This window comes from Schistocerca americana, chromosome 4 (genome assembly GCF_021461395.2).
Source record: "Schistocerca americana isolate TAMUIC-IGC-003095 chromosome 4, iqSchAmer2.1, whole genome shotgun sequence".
Lineage (NCBI taxonomy): Eukaryota > Metazoa > Arthropoda > Insecta > Orthoptera > Acrididae > Schistocerca > Schistocerca americana.
The window spans coordinates 771,560,835-771,581,204 of NC_060122.1; the positions used below are offsets into that span (position 1 = coordinate 771,560,835).

At 43.7% G+C, this 20,370-nt stretch overlaps 1 pseudogene; it reads left to right on the forward strand.

The window, feature by feature from the left end:
* Window positions 1-12,480: 12,480 nt before the first annotated feature.
* LOC124614535 lies at window positions 12,481-12,597 on the forward strand (annotated as a pseudogene).
* Window positions 12,598-20,370: the final 7,773 nt, after the last annotated feature.

The following is a 20,370-nucleotide window of genomic DNA, read 5'->3' on the forward strand; positions in this document are numbered from 1 at the left end:
ATCATCACGAAACCAACTACCAACCCACTTCTGAACTTATATCCAAGAGATCAGTACACAAGTTACATATATAAGGAATTTATTAATGTGAGAGAATATAGCAATTCAGAATACACAGTACACAACCCAAGGTTAAATAACGGAATCTTTGTGAAGGAACATTAAAATCATAGAGTACAGAACGCTTCCACGATCGTACAAGATTTTAAAATGCTTTTCTCGTTTCCACAACCACTTGTATTCTTCATACTGGTATGAGCCTGCTTGTTTTATGACACAACGTCCACTTTTGCATGCCCCGTTTGGTATACAAATATACAGATGGTCCATTGATAGTAACCAGGCCAAATATCTCACGAAATAAGCATCAAACCTAAAAACTACGAAGAAAGAAACTCGTCTACCTTGCAGGGGGGAAACCAGATGGCGCTATGGTTGGCCCGCTAAATGGCGCTGCCTGAGTTCAAACGGATATCAGCTGCATTTTTTTAATTATGAAACCCCTTTTTTGTTACATATTCGTATAGTACGTAAAGAAATATGAATGTTTTAGTTGGGCCACTTTTTTCGCATTGTGATAGGTGGAGCTGCAATAGTCACAAACGTATAAGTACGTGGTATCACGTAATATTCCGCCAGTGCGGACGGTATTTGTGTCGTGATACATTAACCGTGTTAAAATGAACTGTTTACCAGTTGCGAAAAAGGTTGATATCGTGTTGATGTATGGCTATTGTGATCAAAATGCCCAACGGGCGTGTGCTATGTATGCTGCTCGGTATCCTGAACGACATCATCCAAGTGTCAGGACCGTTCGCGGATAGTTACGTTATTCAAGGAAACAGGAAGTGTTCAGCCACATGTGAAACGTCAACCACGACCTGCAACAAATGATGATGCCCAAGTAGGTGTTTCAGCTGCTGTCGCGGCTAATCCGCACATCAGTAGCAGACAAATTGCGCGAGAATCGGGAATCTCAAAAACATCGGTGTTGAGAATGCTACATCAACATCGATTGCACCCGTACCATATTTCTATGCACCAGGAATTGCATGGCAACGACTTTGAACGTCGTGTACAGTTCTACCACTGGGCACAAGAGAAATTACGGGACGGACACATTTTTTGCACGCGTTCTATTTAGCGACGAAATGTCATTCACCAACAGCGGTAACGTAAAAGGGCATAATATACACTATTGGACAACGGAAAATCCACGATGGCTGCGACAAATGGAACATCAGTGACCTTGGCGGGTTAATGTATGGTGCAGCATTATGGGAGGAAGGATAATTGGCCCCCTTTTATCGATGGCAATCTAAATGGTGCAATGTATGCTGATTTCCTACGTAACGTTCTACCGATGTTCCTACAAGATGTTTCACTGCGTGACAGAATGGCGATGTACTTCCAACATGATGGATGTCCGTCACATAGCCCGCATGTGGCTGAAGCGGTATTGAATAACATATTTCACGACAGATGGATTGGTCGTCGAAACACCATACCATGGCCCGCACTTTCATTGGATCTGACGTCCGCGGACTTCTTTCTGCGGTGAAAGCTGAAGGATATTTGCTATCGTGATCCACCGACAACGCCTGATAACATGCGTCAGCGCATTGTCAATACATGTGCGAACATTGCGGGAGGCGAATTACTCGCTGTTGAAAGGAATGTCGTTACACGTATTTCCAAATGCATTGAGGTTGACGGACATCATTTTGAACATTTGTTGCATTAATGTGGTATTTACAGGTAATCACGCTGTAACAGCATGCGTTCTCAGAAACGATAAGTTCACAAAGTTACATGTATCACATTGGAACAACCGAAATAATATGTTCAAACGTTGCTACGTTCTGTATTTTAATTTAAAAAACCTCCCTGTTACCAACTGTTCGTCTAAAATTGTGGGCCATGTGTTTGTGACTATTACAGCGCCATCTATCACAAAGCGAGAAAAGTGATCCAACTAAAACATTCATATTTCTTTACGTACTACACGAATATGTAATAAAAAATGGGGGTTCCTATTTAAAGAAACGCAGTAGATATCCGTTTGACCTATGGCAGCGCCATCTAGAGGGCCAACCATAGCGCCGTCTGGTTTCCTCCATCAAGCTAGACGAGTTTCCGTCTTTGTAGTTTTTTCGTTTGATGGTTATTTCGTGAGACATTTGGCCCGGTCACGATCAATGGACCACCCTGTATACTTAGCACAGCTCCACGTGTAGTAGCCACAAAAAGCCATAACCCAATGCTCGCAACTAACAGACGAAGTAAGCTAAAGATAATATCACTCAATGATCTTCATATGAAACACTATGACTCACTTCGAACATGAGAGCACCAGGACACTAACATTATCGTCAGTAAACTCTTATTGTTGTCCTTCCAAGCTTTCAAGACCAGCCCTCGGCTTCCTGCAGCGCCGTTTTCGCCACCAGACGAAACAACGATTGGTCGAACAGACTGTTGTCCACATGCCAACACCGCCCTTGCTGAGAGGTGTATCCATCCGCCCAATGTGGATGCGCACACCAACCTGGTGCAGGTGTTGGACTTGAGTTTCGACAGAACTGAGAACTGCTTTCTTCGGCAAACCCCTCCCCCCCCCCCCCCCCCCGGCAACTCCCCGTCACTAACAGTCCACCCTGCAAGCTTAGGCAGAGCCATCAGCACTCCACATCACGCACGCCACAGACACCAGCCACAGATTCGCCGCCAGCTTCCGATAGGTGTGTCTACTCTACTTGGGACCAGCTGACTCCTGCCACCATCCGTGCCTCTCCACGTCCAGTCCACAGTGGTGCACCCGTCGGTCACATATCTCACAGTGGCCTCTCCCAAGCAGCATCAGTGCACCATACCCAACAACAATGAAACTGACACCTACTGTGGTGTGTAGGTTCCGCTTGGTTTATAGAGAAAGGATCATGCAAGTTAATTAAGGGAGATAATACTGTCATCTGCATCTTTCTCTGAATCTACATACATAATTCGCAAACCACCGTACGGTGCGTTGAGGAGAGTACCCTGTACCTCTAATGGCCACTTCCTGTTCCACTGGAAAATAGAGCGAAGGAACAACTATTACCTATATGCGTCTATATGAGCCTTAATTTCTCGTATCTTATCGTCGTGTTTCTTACTCGCAGTGTGTATTGGCGGTCGTAGAACAGCTCGGCCGTCATCTTCGAATGCCGGATCTCTAATTTTCTCAATAGTGTTTCCCTAAAAGAACGTCGCCTTCCATCCAGGTGTTCCCATTTGTGTTCCCGAAGCATGTCCGTAACAGTTACATGATGTTGCAACCTACCGGTAACAAATCAAGCAGCCTGCCTATGAATTGCTTCGATATCTTCCTTCAATCCTACATGGTACTGATCCCAAACAATGGAACAGTATTCAAGAATAGGTCTCCCAACAAACCGAAATCGACCATTCGCCTTAGGTACTACAGCTCATTCCATTTCATATCGTTTGCCAAGTTACGCCCAGATATCTAAATGATTTGACTGTGTCAAGTAGGTCACTAGTAATACTGTATCCGAACTTTACAGGTTTGTTTTTCCTACTCATCCTCATTAACTTACATTTTCCCACATTTAAGGCAAGCTGCCATTCATGACACCAACTAGAAATTTTATCTAAGTCGTCTTGTGTCTTCCTACAGTCACTCAACTTCGACAATTTACCGTACACCATACCATCATCAGTAAACAACCGCAGATTGCCGTCGACTTTGTCCTCCAAATCATTCATTTATGTAGAGAACAACAGTGGTCCTGCCACGCTTCCCTGGAGCACTCCTGACGATACCCTTGTCTCTGATGAACACTCGCCATCGAGGACAACATACTGTGTTCTATTACTTAATAGGTCTTCGAGCCACTCACGTATCTGTGAACTTATTCCGTATACTCGTACATTCGTTAATAGCCTGCAATGGGGCATCCTATCAAACGCCTTCCCGAAATTTGTGTATGCCGGTTGACCGTCATCCATAACCCTCACCATATGCAACGTGAAGGTCTTAGTGAAGGGAAATGGGTATAGATGACCCAATCAAACATGACAAAATGTGTACCGTACCATGCACACAGGCATATTAATCAGAGGAGTAAGCATTTAATCTACAACAAAAACAGGCGGTCATTAAAACATAAGATATTTTATCGTAAAGTAAAACACACAAGTTACCCACTGATACAAACAATTGACCATTAAATATTTGAACATAGGGGTACGGAGGATCTCCGGAAGTCGTTCTTCCCGTGAACCATACGCGACAGGAACAGGAAAAGGAGGTAATGACAGTGGCACGTAAAGTGCCCTCCGCCACACACCGTTGGGTAGCTTGCGGAGTATAAATATAGAATGTAGATGTAGATGTAATAGTGAACTGTAACCTTGGCACAGGTGGGTGACCACAGTAAACGCAAAGTTATGCAGAAATACACGAATACGACCAGTAACTGCGAGCATGCTTAGTAATTTATAATCAGAATATGGAAAAATAGGATGTAAAACCATCGAGATCTCCAAAGTGCATACTGATAGATTACCACCTGGCCCGGAGGTATTTAAACGGAATAACTGGCTCCTGAAGGGAGTGATCACATGCCGATTCGCTACAGAATTGTCGATTGCAACGATGGTGTATTTTACCACGTGATGTAGAAGGCAGAAGAAGTAGTGGATGTGTGTCCTGCGTTCGTCTCTCTCTGTGTCTACAGTGCTCAAGTGACAACATCTTTCTGTGCAACTGCAAGGCTAGTATTGTCAGTCAACCAGCGCCAAGTCTTTGCTACACAATCTCCCAGAAGCTAAAGTTTTCTGTTCTCTCCTAGCGTGAAGTGTTTGCTCTGCAAAAGCCTAACAAAGTGTCCTCTTTGTGAACGTTCTATAACTCGGCTGCCTTTTGCCATAGTAGAGACTCGTAAGACAGAAATTGCAGCAGACGTTTCAAGTTCCGTTCAGTCAAACTCCAGTCAAGATGGTAAACAATCTCCCACTCTTACGATGTTTGCTCTTTACAGCCAATAGTACTTAGGTGAGGCATGAAGGCAGAAAATTTCTCCCACTTCACGGCACAATTTTCTAAATATCTATCAAAAGCCTGACAAGCAGGTGCAGCAGAGGAACTGCATGCTCTACGAAAAAATAACAGTAAGAACAATACGGAACTCTGGCTTCTGAAAATTGAAACTAAATATTCCTTCACAACATCGTAACGAATATTCACACTCTCCTCTGAGCATCAACACCAGGCAAGAGATCTCTTATCTTGCTAAAAGACTGATTCGCAAAATTATATGTTTTTTCCACAGAAAGCGGCCATCCTAAGTCCTGTCTGGGTAACGTGGAGTGATAGGGAACAGTATGCTTGTTCGCCTACCTGTGGCTGCGCCCCCGTCTCGGACTTGGAACAATTTTATGGCAGGCAACTTCTCTTAAAAGGATCCGTATCTATTGCTAGTCAGCCCATAGGCTTTCAATTGAGCAGTCTCTCCACCGTACTTCGAAAGAGAAATGAGCAGAAAGCAAAAAAAGAACATTCACTGGAGTTATTGAATCTCGACTGCAGTTCTTGTATGCACCGTTAGTAATCGACTATTTCGTCAAGGAGAATGAGCATTAACTATTCTAAAATATGCTGGGGCACAGTTTCAGAGAAGCCGTCCCTTACGAGACGACTAAAAGAAATATTGCTCATCATTTCTTCATGCGTCGTTCAATTTTAACGGAAAGTGTCGGTTTGTTCCACCTGACGAAAAAATATTTTTTCGAGGTGGAATTTTATGTGATCAATCGATAGAGAGCCCCAAAATTAGTTAAGTGCGGTATTAAGCTTAATGTTAGATCAATTAAGACAGACAGTGAAATACGAATAATAATCATTCTTTGAGCAGTGCCTGAGTAGTACTATATATATATATATATATATATATTACTAGGCTGATGTGGAACAGCTCTATCCAATGGTCACGAAAAATTTCATTTGATGTTTGTAACGGGAAACAAACCGTTGTTTTCCGTTGACGAGTATCATTGGGTATTCATGGACAGAACTGGAACGTTTTACACTACGAACACCTAATACAATCGCACAAGACTGAAGAGTCAATATTTCTATGCCTGTGTGATACCTTAACTAAAATTTCATCCCTAAGTGAAGTTATTTTCAGTACAGCAAAAATCATTCCTGTAGATGTGGAAGTAATTACGTCTGCTGGGCGTGTATAACGTTACTCGGACTTTTGAAGTGGAAATCGCAACACAGCATACCCGAAGAACGCGTAGTGCATAGTATGGCCACCTTTCTGACTCTGACGAAAATGAAATGATTAACTTGAAGGATATGTCCAAGGAGACATTCAGCTGCATTCCACAGTGTTCAGGAATGAATCAGTCGTTAGATCGACCCAATCGATTCATAAACAGCATGGTGAAAGATCACAAGAAGTAGCGATTTTAGAGACCCGTATCTTGACACGTCCTTGTAAACTGTTTGGGGAGCAGTTGGATATGACAAAGGAGCTGACTTAGTGGTAGTTGAAAGAGGGGTGAATGCTCACCAGGCTACAACCTGTCATGCTCCATCAGGATAACAGAATAATGCAGGACCGAAAGCTGTCGCTGGCAACACATACGTCCTCAGGAGTCTACGGAGCCATGACTCGACTGCCTTGTCTCTAAATTTATCACCCACAGAGTTTCTCTTGGATGCAATGGAAAACTTACACCGCCTTACTAGTCCCAAGCCAACAGTGTACTGAACTGACGTAGCAAGTGTTTGAGGCATAGCAAAAAATTCCTTAGTACCAATTTAGGTAAAGAACTTCAGCTCGTAAAGGAATGATATACGCATCACGTGATAAACAATTCTTTCAACAAGATTCGATACATACCGGACTTTCTACTTCCGTCATTTACTCGCTATCTGATAACTATATTTTATTTTACGTACGTGTAACAACTATACGCAAAGCAATATTGTGTCATAGAGGAAACAATATTACCTCGTCTGAGTGAAGTCACTGCTAGCAATAGGCTAAAAGTGTATCATTAAACAATGAATATTTCACCGCAACCTCAGATATAACAAAGCTTTTTGGAAACCATAAAGTTAATCCTCTGGAATGAATGTGATGAACGAAGGATAACATTAATTTTTAGTCTTGTGAATACTGCAGAGATGAAGGTTGATGGACTTGACCAACAGCTAGCGATTTTCAGTCAGAAGAATTACATATACGTTAAGTTGTTTATTTTCATTTCACACTTATGTGAAACTGTTGATTTTGGCGTCATTTCGGTGAGGTGTGAAACATGGAAACTGTTTTTAAAAAATAATACATTTTCATGGAGAAGATACATCTACATGCAGTAGATTTAAATAACACGTATTAATTTATACTTACGTAATACTTAACCTTGTTCTTAAAATTGTTAATTGACACGCGCGCGCAGGCGCACACACACAAATTCAAAAAGAGAGTGAGAGATTTTTCAGAAAATTATTACATGGTCTAAAAGAAGCTATCAACCGAAATGAAATTCAATTAGTCTTTCAACTTACTCTTACTGTCATTACCGCTCATTCACAACTGAGGCGTTCGAACATTTCTACGACCATAATTTGCCTTATTCTGTACCGAAGAAGGAGAAATTGCGAATAGGACTGTTAGAGTTTACTTCGCCTTTACAATTTGTCTGCATTGTTTTTAAAGATATGTCACATGAAAGAAGCAAATGTATTGTCTGTCTAGGGGAATAAATAATTGTTTCCAGGAAGCTCGAAGATGTGGAACATATAATATTTAGTGTAAATTTTTGTACTGTGGGTATCGTGCATATAAATGTAGAATATCACTATAATTCTGTGTAAGCTACAAGAATGAAAATTTTCTAAGGTACCTAACATTCCGACATTCGAAACACATAAATTAATAATTACATGAAGAATCAAAGTTGTTGAGAGTTATCGTGGAGGAAGGAGTATGGAATGTGAGTTCCTCTTTAAGTTCATTTAAAGATGCAGATCTAGAAACTTTCTGAATTAAGTTTCACAGTTTACCTTGTCCCCGTTTTTTTAAGTTACGGCTGAACGACCCTGAATGAATTGTTGTTTGTTAATTAATAATCCATTTGCAGTTAAACAAACAGCTATTCCGCTGAACATTTAACTGTTATTTCTGCCTCCGCGTATTTGTTATCCTTTACTTTCAAGTAATCATCGTCAACAAAACAGAATTATTTGTAACTAAATTGGAATCCATTGGTGCATAGAGACCGCTGAATATTCAGATGTAAAGGAGGACATCAGATAGTCGCAGAAGCTGTAGTTTATTGCAAATCTTTAACATGTACGTCATCGATGCATTATCAGAGAAGTTATATAGTCATAATCGTATCAGAGCGTAAACATCTGACAACTGACGTTATCTATAAATGGTATAACCATACCGAAGCCGTTGATTACTACGTTAAAGTAGAAATGTAGGCCTGCAATAAATTACAGATTCTACTACTAACTGCTATCGTTCTTTACGTTAGGATTATTTATTTTACGAATTTCCCTGTATGCACAGCAGATGCACTGTTTTCTTTGTTTATTACTGAACAACCAGTTCTGCGCAATATCCGCTATCTTCAGACAATGTAAAACGTCTGTAGCAGATAATCCCTTTACTACACCTTCTGCATGTCATGCCGGAGACGTGTTGCATAGGAAGGTATTGTGTAGTGCTCAGCTGATCAGTGTTTATGTAACTTGAAAGTGGTCCAGTACGCTCCGAAATCGGTCGCTGAGTAGTCAATAAAAGCCAGTCTAGATGGTGTATACATTGAAAAGTTCTTGAAAGATCTTACAGCTGACAACAACCGCTTACACAGAGTAGATACGCCAAAAAATTGCGGCACCAGGAAGGAGTTGTGCGACATGAACGGACGTTGGAAGACGTGTTTCTACATCTGAAAGATGATGTCTACTGAGATTTCGCGCCTCTCGCATAAGAATGCAAAGCAGGTAAGCTTTAAATATTCGCTGCAACGGTCGCAAGCGTTAGTTACCTTTGAGATTGGACGTGATGAGTTGATGTTAGTCAAGAACGCATTTAAGCAGACGAAGACGTCTTTAACAACACGTTGCTGAGTATGACCGCGGTCGTGTAATAGGGCTACGAGAAGCTGGATGGATACTGCACAAAGACTTAGCAGGAATGTACGCACTGTACATGATTGATAGCAGCAGCGGTCACGGGAACGTACGGTCGCAGGAAGACCGGAGTCCGGCAAAGCCTTCTAGATACAAGGCCTACGCACAGCGGCCATATTGGTACGTGACGTTACAAACTGTTGGCCATCTTATCTTTAGTCGGCAAACCTGTTGGCGTGTATTTTGTGTAGAAAGTGTGTGCCCCGTGAAACTGATATATATTTCATACAGTATTCGCCTACAGTTCTTCGAAGTATGGGACACATTTGTTGCGTTCCTTTTTGCCAGGGAAATTATAAATCCCAAAACTGCATGAAAGTGCATATGCTTCGATTTCCCAAATGTGTAAAGTTGAGAAATCGCTGGATTGCAGCTATTCACAGACATGAATTTGTCTCTACGCGTCATTCACGGGTAAGTAAATGACAAAAAATTTACCGCGTGTTATTTGTTTCCATTGCACCACATTGTTTTTAAAAGCAGTTATGTATCATGTACCATTATAATTTGTTTCTTAATTCTGGACAATTGTTGCTGTGAAATGTCTCTCATATTTGCAACTATTGTCACACAGAGTAGTTATATTAATTTGTGTGGCTCGGAACTGTTTAGTATTCCATATAATTCCTACCAGATTACTGAGTTTCCAGTACTTTTATTTGCAAGAGCTACAGAATGATTTTATTCAGTATTACATACGCAGCTATTCGGAAATAATTTCAATTTGAGTAAACTACCATAGAAAATTGCTTTAATAAATTCAATGTTAGACAGATTAAGCAGTATAGAAAGCAAAATTTCGAGGTAAGTGCATTGCGAATAAATTAACAGCATTCTGTGACACGAATTTCAGTCAAGGATATAAGAGAAACAATCTTTTCATGTTTAAGGTTCTAAAGTTCTGGAGAAACAGGGAAATAAAATACTTTTTCGGGTTTTTTTATCTATTAAACATTGTCAGGAGGTGCTCCAATTCGTCGAATAATTTGACTTCCGTGTGAGGTCATCAATTTTGAAGTGGATAGGAAAATTTACGAAAATAGCCGGGGAAACAAATTCTTAAATTCTGTAGGAGTTCCAGCTGCTTTATTTAAAACCGAAAAGTCTGCTTGTTGTTGTATATAGCCGATTTTTTACTGCAAGAAAACGTAGCTCCTGAGGTAAAAGGCAGAATTTAAAATTAAAGTTTGTATTCAAGCCTAGAAACGCGTATTTAAGGCAAATCGTCAAAATAATTTTACATCTTGAAATAACATAGGGCAGTTATGTTCAGTTACTTTACGCAATGACATTAATTTCCATACTTTCATTACAAGGCCATGTAGAAGAGGAAAGCACGAGAATCCCTATGCGGTCTCAGCTCTAAAACTAGTAAAGTTCGTATAGCTGCAGGGTGCTTAACACGAGCGTTCCGATACAGACCCGGCCATCAGTATGTGACGTCACAAGTGTGCGCGCATGCCTGTAGTCTAGGTGGCGTTGCCTCCGGGCAGCCACTTTGCTCTACCGAGAGGGAAGACCATCGTGTTCGGCGTATTGCTCTGGCCCATCGTAGCTGTAATCTGAGAAGCAGTTGGCACTGCAGTGACGCAGCAAACTGTTGAAATCAGTCGTTATCAGCGATCAGCAGGACAGCCCCGAGCCAGACGCCCTGTAGCGTGCGTTCCACTGACCCCAACACACCGCTATTTGTGACCTCAGTGGCGTCAAGCGGGAAGTCATTGGAGGGCAGAGTGAAGGTCTGTACTGTTTTCTGACGAAAGCTGGTTCTGCCGTTTGCCAGTGACAGCCGTGTGTTGGTTAGAAGAAGACCAGTTGACGACCAGCACCCAACTGTATGTGTGCTAGAGACACTAGACCATCACCTGGAGTTATGTTCTGAGGTGCGATTTCGTATGACAGCTGGAGTACTCTTATGGTTATCCCACGCACCCTGACCGCGAAACTGTACGCCAGTCCGGTGATTCGACCTGTTGTGCTGTCACTGATCAACAGCAATCCAGTTCTAATAGGATAACGCTCGCCCACATACCGCTTCTAACAACCCTACCACAACAAAGGTAATATATTAATTATGATTGTAGTGTTGCTCACGCTGCTAAATATTGAATTTTCGGGCAACATCAAAGTTATATTATGAGGCAGGTGTCATTAGAGCACAGTTAATAAAGTCATTTAATGAAATAATGGATATACTAGGCACTCATCTTTTCGTGTTTCCCACGCTGGTCTCGTTGTGAATTCATGTCTCAATCGTCGAAAATCTAGGTAGTGATGATTCCAAGCTGGGATGCAAAGAGGCCTAGGTGCTACTCTGCGACATTCAAAAGTTTTATAGATGTGTTTCATAAACCATTCTTGAAGATTAAACTTTTTCAAGTTAGCACAATGGTGATGTAAAAAAGTAATCAGCACTCCGAATTTAGGTTACACTTCTTTTTTTATTACTTTTGTTGCAATGTCACTTCACAATATAAAACATACTTGAAAATATCTTCCTCACTGTTAAAGTTCACATTTCATAAACTGACTACAAGTTGCGTCTTTTAAACATGACGACCCAGACTTGACTCCCTTATAACCGCTTACGCGCTCAAAAATCAGAGTTACAAGTACGTCAATGATCATAGTGACAAAAGAAACAATTCACCTAAGAATAATATCATTGCAATATAAACATATCGATCTATCAAAGTACCTCTACATGAATGAAATCAAATCTTAATGTAGTGACAGAAATATGTTAACTACTCTACAGAAACACAGGTAGAATATTGCCAGTATCGAAAGGTTGAGGAGAGGTTCTGTAATGGTTACGTAATTCAAGTACCATAACACGCTGTTATAAACCAACATGTCACCTTGGCTTGCTTGTTCTCGAGATCTGTCTCCACATGTGGGACATCGTTGGATGGCAACTCTAGACTCAGCCACAAAAAGCACTTGTCGTCCCTGTATTGACCAACAAACCGCAAGAGGCGTGGATCTACAACCCACAAACTGACATCCGCCACCTGTACAACACCATACCTACGCCTTTGCGTGCTTGGATTTAACATTCTGGCAGTTACACCGGTTATTAATGTGCCAGCATTTCACATTGAAGTGGCTTATCTCGCGCTTATGTTTACCAGTGATCTTGCAATGTTAATCACTTAAATATGTTACCTAGGCAAAGGTATTCCAGAACTTTCATAACTCTACATTAATTTGTTTTCGATGTTACGATTTTTTTCGGCAGTGTATTTATGATTGCCAACGGCCTTGTCGCAGTGGTAACACCGGTTCCCGTCAGATCACCGAAGTTAAGCGCTATCGGGCTGGGCTACAACTGGATGGGTGACCATCCGGTCTGCCGAGCGCTGTTGGCAAGCGGGGTGCACTCAGCCCTTGTGAGGCAAACTGAGGAGCTACTTGACTGAAAAGTAGCGGCTCCGGTCTCGGAAACTGACATAAGGCTGAGAGTGCGGTGTGTTGACCACATGCCCCTCTGTATCCGCATCCAGTGACGCCTATGATCTGAGGATGACACAGCGGTCGGTCGGTCCCGTTGGGCCTTCATGGCCTGTTCGGGAGTAGTTTAGTTTAGTATTTATGATTTCCTGCAACGTGACAAGAAGAGATTTGTCCGTTGCGAGATCTGCAGTAGAGTCAGCGTCGAATCCTGTGGCACCCCAGTAACGATTTTTTTCTTCTGTCAGCACGTGATTCGTTATCCATGGTGTACTAACCGACAGAGACCGATAGCCAGCGGAGGAACAAAAAGTGATCTCCGGCAGGATGGGAAGGCGGGCGGAAGCTGGCGACGCGTCAGCTGCACAGCGGTGAAAAATTTGTGGAACAGCGCCAAAGTTATCTGCCGGCGCGTAGATGTCGGCCAAATGAATTCTGCCTGCGCGCGATGGCTGCGGCGCGGCTGTGGCCGCGGCCGCCGATATTAATTGAAAAACAGAAAACGTTGGACGCTGGACTGCACGCGACAGCGACGCTACGCAAAAGGAAGGAAGCATAAAAAGGGGATGGACAGGGAGAGGCAGAGGGAGAGGGAGAGAGAGAGAGAGAGAGAGAGAGAGAGAGTCGAGGAGAGCAAGAGGGAATGAGGCAGTGAGGCCCCTGGGGACACGGAAGGCTGGCTTAGCTTCGGGTGTAACGGGACGAAAGGAACAAGCAAAAGAAAAACAAAAAAACTGAAACAGACCACCGGCGCACCGGAAAAATACACCACTGCGACTAGCTTCTCTAACGCGGTTTGCCCTAGGCGGCACTACGAGCCTCCTATCTCGACGTGGCACTTGATACTTGCGCTGGGACTCGTGCCATGGAGCAGTTCAAATAGCCAAATAAAACAAAACAAAGAAGAAGAACGTTAACTACCAAACGTGACAAGATAAATCTTACCTCATTTATTTCATAAAAGGTTTCTGCAACTCTTGCACAAGCAGCAAAAGTCAGCTCACAAAGCCTGTCGTAGAATTTTGAGTCGCGTTCCACGCTGGTGCACTGTGACCGTAATGGAGGTCAAATATCGCCTCTGTAGAAATCCGCGGAAAACGATCGTATGAAACCCAACACCCTCTATTCTTCCATTGCACCCACTTGATACGGTCGTTCTGTTTCCTGACTTCCAGAATGCGTTCGATACACGTTCGCACGTCGCCTAATCATCAGAATAGTCTCACGCGGGACCAGCGGGAAAACGCCGCTTTTGGAGCACGGAAAACCGAGTATGCTCCCGTGTAAGAGACTCTGACCGAAAAGTGGGCTACCAGCTCCCTAATACTACCTTCCTTTAAAAATTTTCATAAACATTTTGCCATGCGAACATATTCTAGCTCTTTGTAATATGAAACTCGCATCCCACTAGTTTATTGCTGTAAGTAGTTCATACCCATCCACTCCTACTTGCCGATTGTCACTCTCTCATTCAGCCTTAATCTCATTCGTTATCTCTTTGTATGTCTCTGCCACTGTTTCCGTTCTGTTCTATTAATAATGTCTCCTCTCGTTGACACTTCATCCCTTTTGCTCTCTCTTACTTCTACTAATCCGTTCATTCCTTCCCATGTCTGCTGTTTCTTCTCACTGTCATACTCTCTTTCCTATTGTCATAGACTCTGTCTCTCACTATCACTGGCTCTCACCAACTCTCAATTTCTCCTTCTGTTTATTTCATCTCTAATAACTGGCAACCAATGCTGCACAATCGCAATAAAGTCATGATATGTTCAATTGACTCTTTTATTACAAAATGTTACGCGTTTTGGGATGCACTCATCTTCGGACATCAAAACCTTCAACTCTTTCCTAACCAACCAGGAGTACACCCTTGACCACTCAAAGAAAGTGTCCAATAACATACGACTATAACTGAGACACAAGCAGTCTTGAAGCAGAAGTATACGCTCTGCTTCAAGACTGCTTGTGTCGCAGTTGTAGTCATATGCTATTGGACACTTTCTTTGAGTTGTCAAGGGCGTACGCCTGGTTGGTTGCGAAGGAGTTGAAGTTTGTGATGTCTGAAGATGGGTGAATCCCGAAACGCGTAACATGTTATAATAAAAGAGTCAATTGAACATCTCATGACTTTATTGCGATTGTACAGCATTGGTTGCCAATTATTAACATAAAAATGATCGCAGGCCTCAGACGGGATTTTATGTCCTGTATATCATATTTCATCTGTAACTGGCACTGTCTCCTGCACGGTTTTACTTATACTGTCAACTATGTTTCACTGCCATCGTGTGCCTGTCTTTCTCTCATACTGCTACTGTCTCCTCCGCTCTATCTATGCCACATCCAGTCTCCTATCTCCGAGTATTTATTACTTTTCCACTTCTTTATTACGTCTCCTTCTCTCAAACCATAAAAAAGGGAGAATATGTTTACATGCCAAAATGTTTAGGAAAATATGCCGAAGAAGGTGGAATATGGCAGTCAGAGTCTTTTAAAAGAGTGCCTTTCTTGTGCACCTATAAGAGAATTTTTCTGCTGGTCTTCTTCTTCTTTCTGTTCCTGCAGGGCATGTCATATGAAAAGAGCTTCATGGATCAATAAAGTTTTGATACTTCACTTATGTGAACTTGAAATAATACAAAACTAATTTTACACCTGAGACAGCATTTTATGTGGACAAAAATTTTTGCATGTGCTTCAGTGTTACAACACGGGATTGCTAGAAACCTTCTGACGATAACGGAGACTCTTTACAACACATTTCTCCGTGTTACGCCAGTTTATAAACTACACTTTCTCCTCACACCGGATTTTATATATGTCTTTTACTTGCACAAGTAGCGTAATTTTGAACTTCTGTATCTCGGAAACGGTAACGATATCAATAAATTTTCAAGGGTATGCGATATCGGGATGGTAGGACTATATCTTAAGGATTTCAGCTGTTTGCTGTGCACAGCCACCCTAAAATCCGTGGCTCGGATTTTTTTGAAAACGAGAAGATGAATGACTAGAAAATATGTCGCTGGAATTTGAACAATTTTGTTTGGTTAGCTACTCAGATATCTGCTGCTGACGGACAAAATATGGTGAGAAACACTGTTTCCGGGATTGTTCGGAAACCGTCAGCGAACTATATGGTGCTTCAACATACCCTTAAGGCTCACCGTAGACCACTTCTAATGCGGGAAGAACTAACCGGCTTGCTCCATTTTCCTAAGCCGGGAAACCGTGTAATATTCAAACTTTGACGCTGTACTGTAGGCTAGTTACCATAAGATGATCCTTCTGTTGGTGATAGAAATTGTCCTTAGCCCAAGGGCTATCCGGAACACTTGATCCTACCTTTCTATCACCAACAGAACCCAAGTTATCAGCCCCGGAAAAATCCGGTTCTTATGCACATGCATACCGATATCAGACCAGCTCTGTGATTGGTCTGAAGAGTGCTTAGTAAAGAGATCACAGCAAGTCGTTATTAACGGAGAGATATTCTCAGAAGTACAAGAAACCTGAAACATACCCAGAGAGAAAGTTCTAGGACCAATTATTTCCGCAATATACATAAATGACCTAGTGGATAACGTCGGAGGCTCCATAAAGTTGTCTGCAAATGATGGTATTATTTATAGAGTGTCCCTGGAGGAATGGTCAGTTTCCTGTGATATAACAGTAGTAAACATGGGCAAGTCTAGTAAACAGGGGCTCTAGAGCGCATACCTTAAGAGATGCCAGCACATCTTTATCTTTGATACTGTGGAACATACGTTTTCTACTACAAGCTCTTTGCTTTCTGTATTTTGAGAGGCAATAATGTGGACCAAAACAAGAAATAATTCCAGTAAATGTGGGCTTTAAAACACTATTTTCAATAGTATTATTTGAGCTCCGAAGAAAGTGGAATATGATTTGAACAACTCAGAATGTATTTTTGAAATAATAGCAACAATTAATACAAAACAATTCAGTCTGCCCTCACATAAACAACCGAAATAATGACATAACACGTTACAATATGCATTACTGCTTATGACAATAGTAACTTACTGATCCAGAAAATATTTCGTATTCCATAATATAAAACTGCATAAAATCGCTACCACCTACTGCTTGCCTGGCTACTACCAGCTATTCCCGATCACTAAGACACTAACTAGCAACACACTGGTCATCAAGTCGTTCATGTGGCGCCCACTGCCGACAGAAAGTGTAGTTTTTGTTCCCGTTACGTGCAAAATTAATTTTATGGCTGTGTTTTATGTGCTCATTCTATTGATCGTCCCGAAATTAGTATAGTGTGACATTAACGACCTTAACTCCTCCCGCACAGGCCATGAGTTCCCAAAGGTACCGACTGGCCGCCGTGTCATCCCACAGGCGTCACTGGATGCGGATATGGAGGGGCATGTGGTCAGCACACCGCTCTCCCGGCCGTATGTGAGTTTACGAGACCGGAGCCACTACTTCTCAATCAAGTAGCTTCTCAGTTTGCCTCACAAGGGGTGAGTGCACCCCGCTTGCCAACAGCGCTCGGCAGATCGGATGGTCACCCATCCAGGTGTTAGCCAAGCCCGACAGCGCTTAACTTCGGCGATCGGACGAGAACCGGTGTTACCACTGCGATGTTAGTTTTATCATTATTCATTATCAGGGACATGAAAACACGAAGAGTAAACAGAAATTCATCAGCGACTCGGTAGCGCTGCATGCTAGGCGGCAGAAGTCGGCGCAGGTCTGGGCAGTTCTGTTGCTGCAGGGATACGGGGTTTGCTTCGCATTTTACTGTCACTGTTAATACAGATCAATAAAACGAATATCGCGCTAGACTGATTGGGCACCGCTCAATCGAATGGACACATAAAACTATGCTTTAAAAGTAATTTTGCTCATGATGGAAAACAAACCGACGCTTTCTGCCTGCACTGGGCATCGGAGAAACGATTTGAGGAGCACTATTTGTTTGGGCTGACTCCAGGTAAACAATGCAAAAAAGAAACTGCAAACACCTGCCGTACCATCAGAGACCCTGAGGAGAGACATCGTATACGCGATGAAACCGATAAACGGCAGGGTGGATTCCTGACTGAAAATGGAGGAAAAAATATCCTATGAATATATATCGTCCCTGAACAACGGTCGTTAAAAGTGACCTCAGTGGTATTGCAGGATAGTAGCAGTTGTCATTCAGGACGCAAATAATCGTACTTTGGCTTACACCATACTGAGAGGCCACTTCCTGGAGCTTTTACTAGAGTTTATCTCAGTGTCCTATGAAACCTGGTGCTCAAAATCTGGCGTTCGCAGTCCTTCATTTCCCTGCACGTTCGTCTGTCCGAAAGGACTCGTGTATCACACAACGCACAAAAGGGCTTGAAATGTTGCGTAATGTGGTTGGTGTCTGTGAGGGTACTTGTTTTGGTACAGCCGTGCTGCCTCTCGACCGTTTCCATCTGCTTGGCTGCACACAAACACCATCTCGGCTTATTCCCGGCATAAATACCACACTGATCCGCTGCTTACACTATGCTGCGTCAATCACATGGCCTGCCACACACAAGGAACACAAAGCTCTTGGCCAGAGGCAATGCCATTCGCCAGCGCCATTTACCGCACTATCGATGCATTTCCGGATACGTGTTAATAGAACTTTTTCCTTCATTTCCAGTCAGGAACCCGTCCCTGCAATTGGTCGGTTTTACGAGGGTCACTCCAAAAGAAATGGACACTATCTTTGCAAAAATACAGTTTTCATTCTGCATGTGTGAAAATTTAAGTGTGAAGATACATTCCTTCCCGCTTGTTTTCGAACTTAGTTCACGGGAACCCGTGAGTGATGCCATCACAGCATGTCTTCAAGATGGCTGCTACACTTGACGTTCGTCACCATCCTCCACATCTACAAATACTTAGTCCGTCCCATCCTCTGTTATGCCAGTCCTGCCTGGATATATGCCCCCCCCCCCCCAAATTCTATAAATCCCTCCAGATCCTCAAGCGCCATCCACTCTGCCTCGCCTTCCATATACGCCTCCTGTCACCCACGCTGGTCCTCTATAACCTCATTCCTTTCCCCCATCTGCTCCTATTCCTCGAACATATCTGCATCCTCTACACCTCCCACCGCCTCGATCCCCCTCTCACCCTGGTTGCTCCTCTCCTCTCCAATCCACGCCCTCTCCCACACCTTTGCTGTTTTGTCCTCATTACCCTCCATTCTACACCCTTCATCTCCTTTCCCAAGGTGGCTTCCCTCAACTCCCCATCCTGGATGATGCCCTCTGTCCCTCCATTTATCCGTCCTATCAACTCTGATCCTCACCTCCCCTCCTTTCCTCTGACCTTTCCCCAGGCCCCCTCTTCCCCCAACTTCCATTCTGTTTTCTCCCCACCTAACCTCTCTCTGCCTCCCTTCTCCTCCCCTCCTTTTATACACCCCTCCTCTGCCTTTCCCCACTCCCTGTCGCGTCTACCCAGCACCTGCCTCCCTCTTATGGGTCCTCGTGCTCCATCGGCTCCTTTCCCCCCTTGGCAGCTGGGGTGGCCAAGCGGTTCTAGGCGCTACAGTCTGGAACTGCGCTACCGCTATGGTCGCAGGTTCGAATCCTGCCTCGGGCATGGATGTGTGTGATGTCCTTAGGTTTAAGTAGTTATAAGTTCTTGGGGACTGATGACCTCAGAAGTTAAGTCCCATAGTGCTCAGAGCCATTTTTCCCTCCTTCCCCCCATTTCGTTTTTTCCTCTCCTCCCCCTATCCTTTCCTGTCATCTGTCCGGGTTCCCCCCCATCTGCCCTAGGCTATGGTGTATCATATTTGTTCCAAATTTTTAGTGCAGTGTTCACGTGAATGTTCAGTGCTGTTCGTCTTTCCAAAGTGTTGTGAACAGAAATCATGCTGTTGCTGGGTGTGAATTTTATATCTCTTGCGAACAGAAACCAGACTTTCGCCGTGTTTTTTATTGTATGTCTATTATTTTACCCGTCTGCTTCATATGTACACTCCTGGAAATGGAAAAAAGAACACATTGACACCGGTGTGTCAGACCCACCATACTTGCTCCGGACACTGCGAGAGGGCTGTACAAGCAATGATCACACGCACGGCACAGCGGACACACCAGGAACCGCGGTGTTGGCCGTCGAATGGCGCTAGCTGCGCAGCATTTGTGCACCGCCGCCGTCAGTATCAGCCAGTTTGCCGTGGCATACGGAGCTCCATCGCAGTCTTTAACACCGGTAGCATGCCGCGACAGCGTGGACGTGAACCGTATGTGCAGTTGACGGACTTTGAGCGAGGGCGTATAGTGGGCATGCGGGAGGCCGGGTGGACGTACCGCCGAATTGCTCAACACGTGAGGCGTGAGGTCTCCACAGTACATCGATGTTGTCGCCAGTGGTCGGCGGAAGGTGCACGTGCCCGTCGACCTGGGACCGGACCGCAGCGACGCACGGATGCACGCCAAGACCGTAGGATCCCACGCAGTGCCGTAGGGAACCGCACCGCCACTTCCCAGCAAATTAGGGACACTGTTGCTCCTGGGGTATCGGCGAGGACCATTCGCTACCGTCTCCATGAAGCTGGGCTACGGTCCCGCACACCGTTAGGCCGTCTTCCGCTCACGCCCCAACATCGTGCAGCCCGCCTCCAGTGGTGTCGCGACAGGCGTGAATGGAGGGACGAATGGAGACGT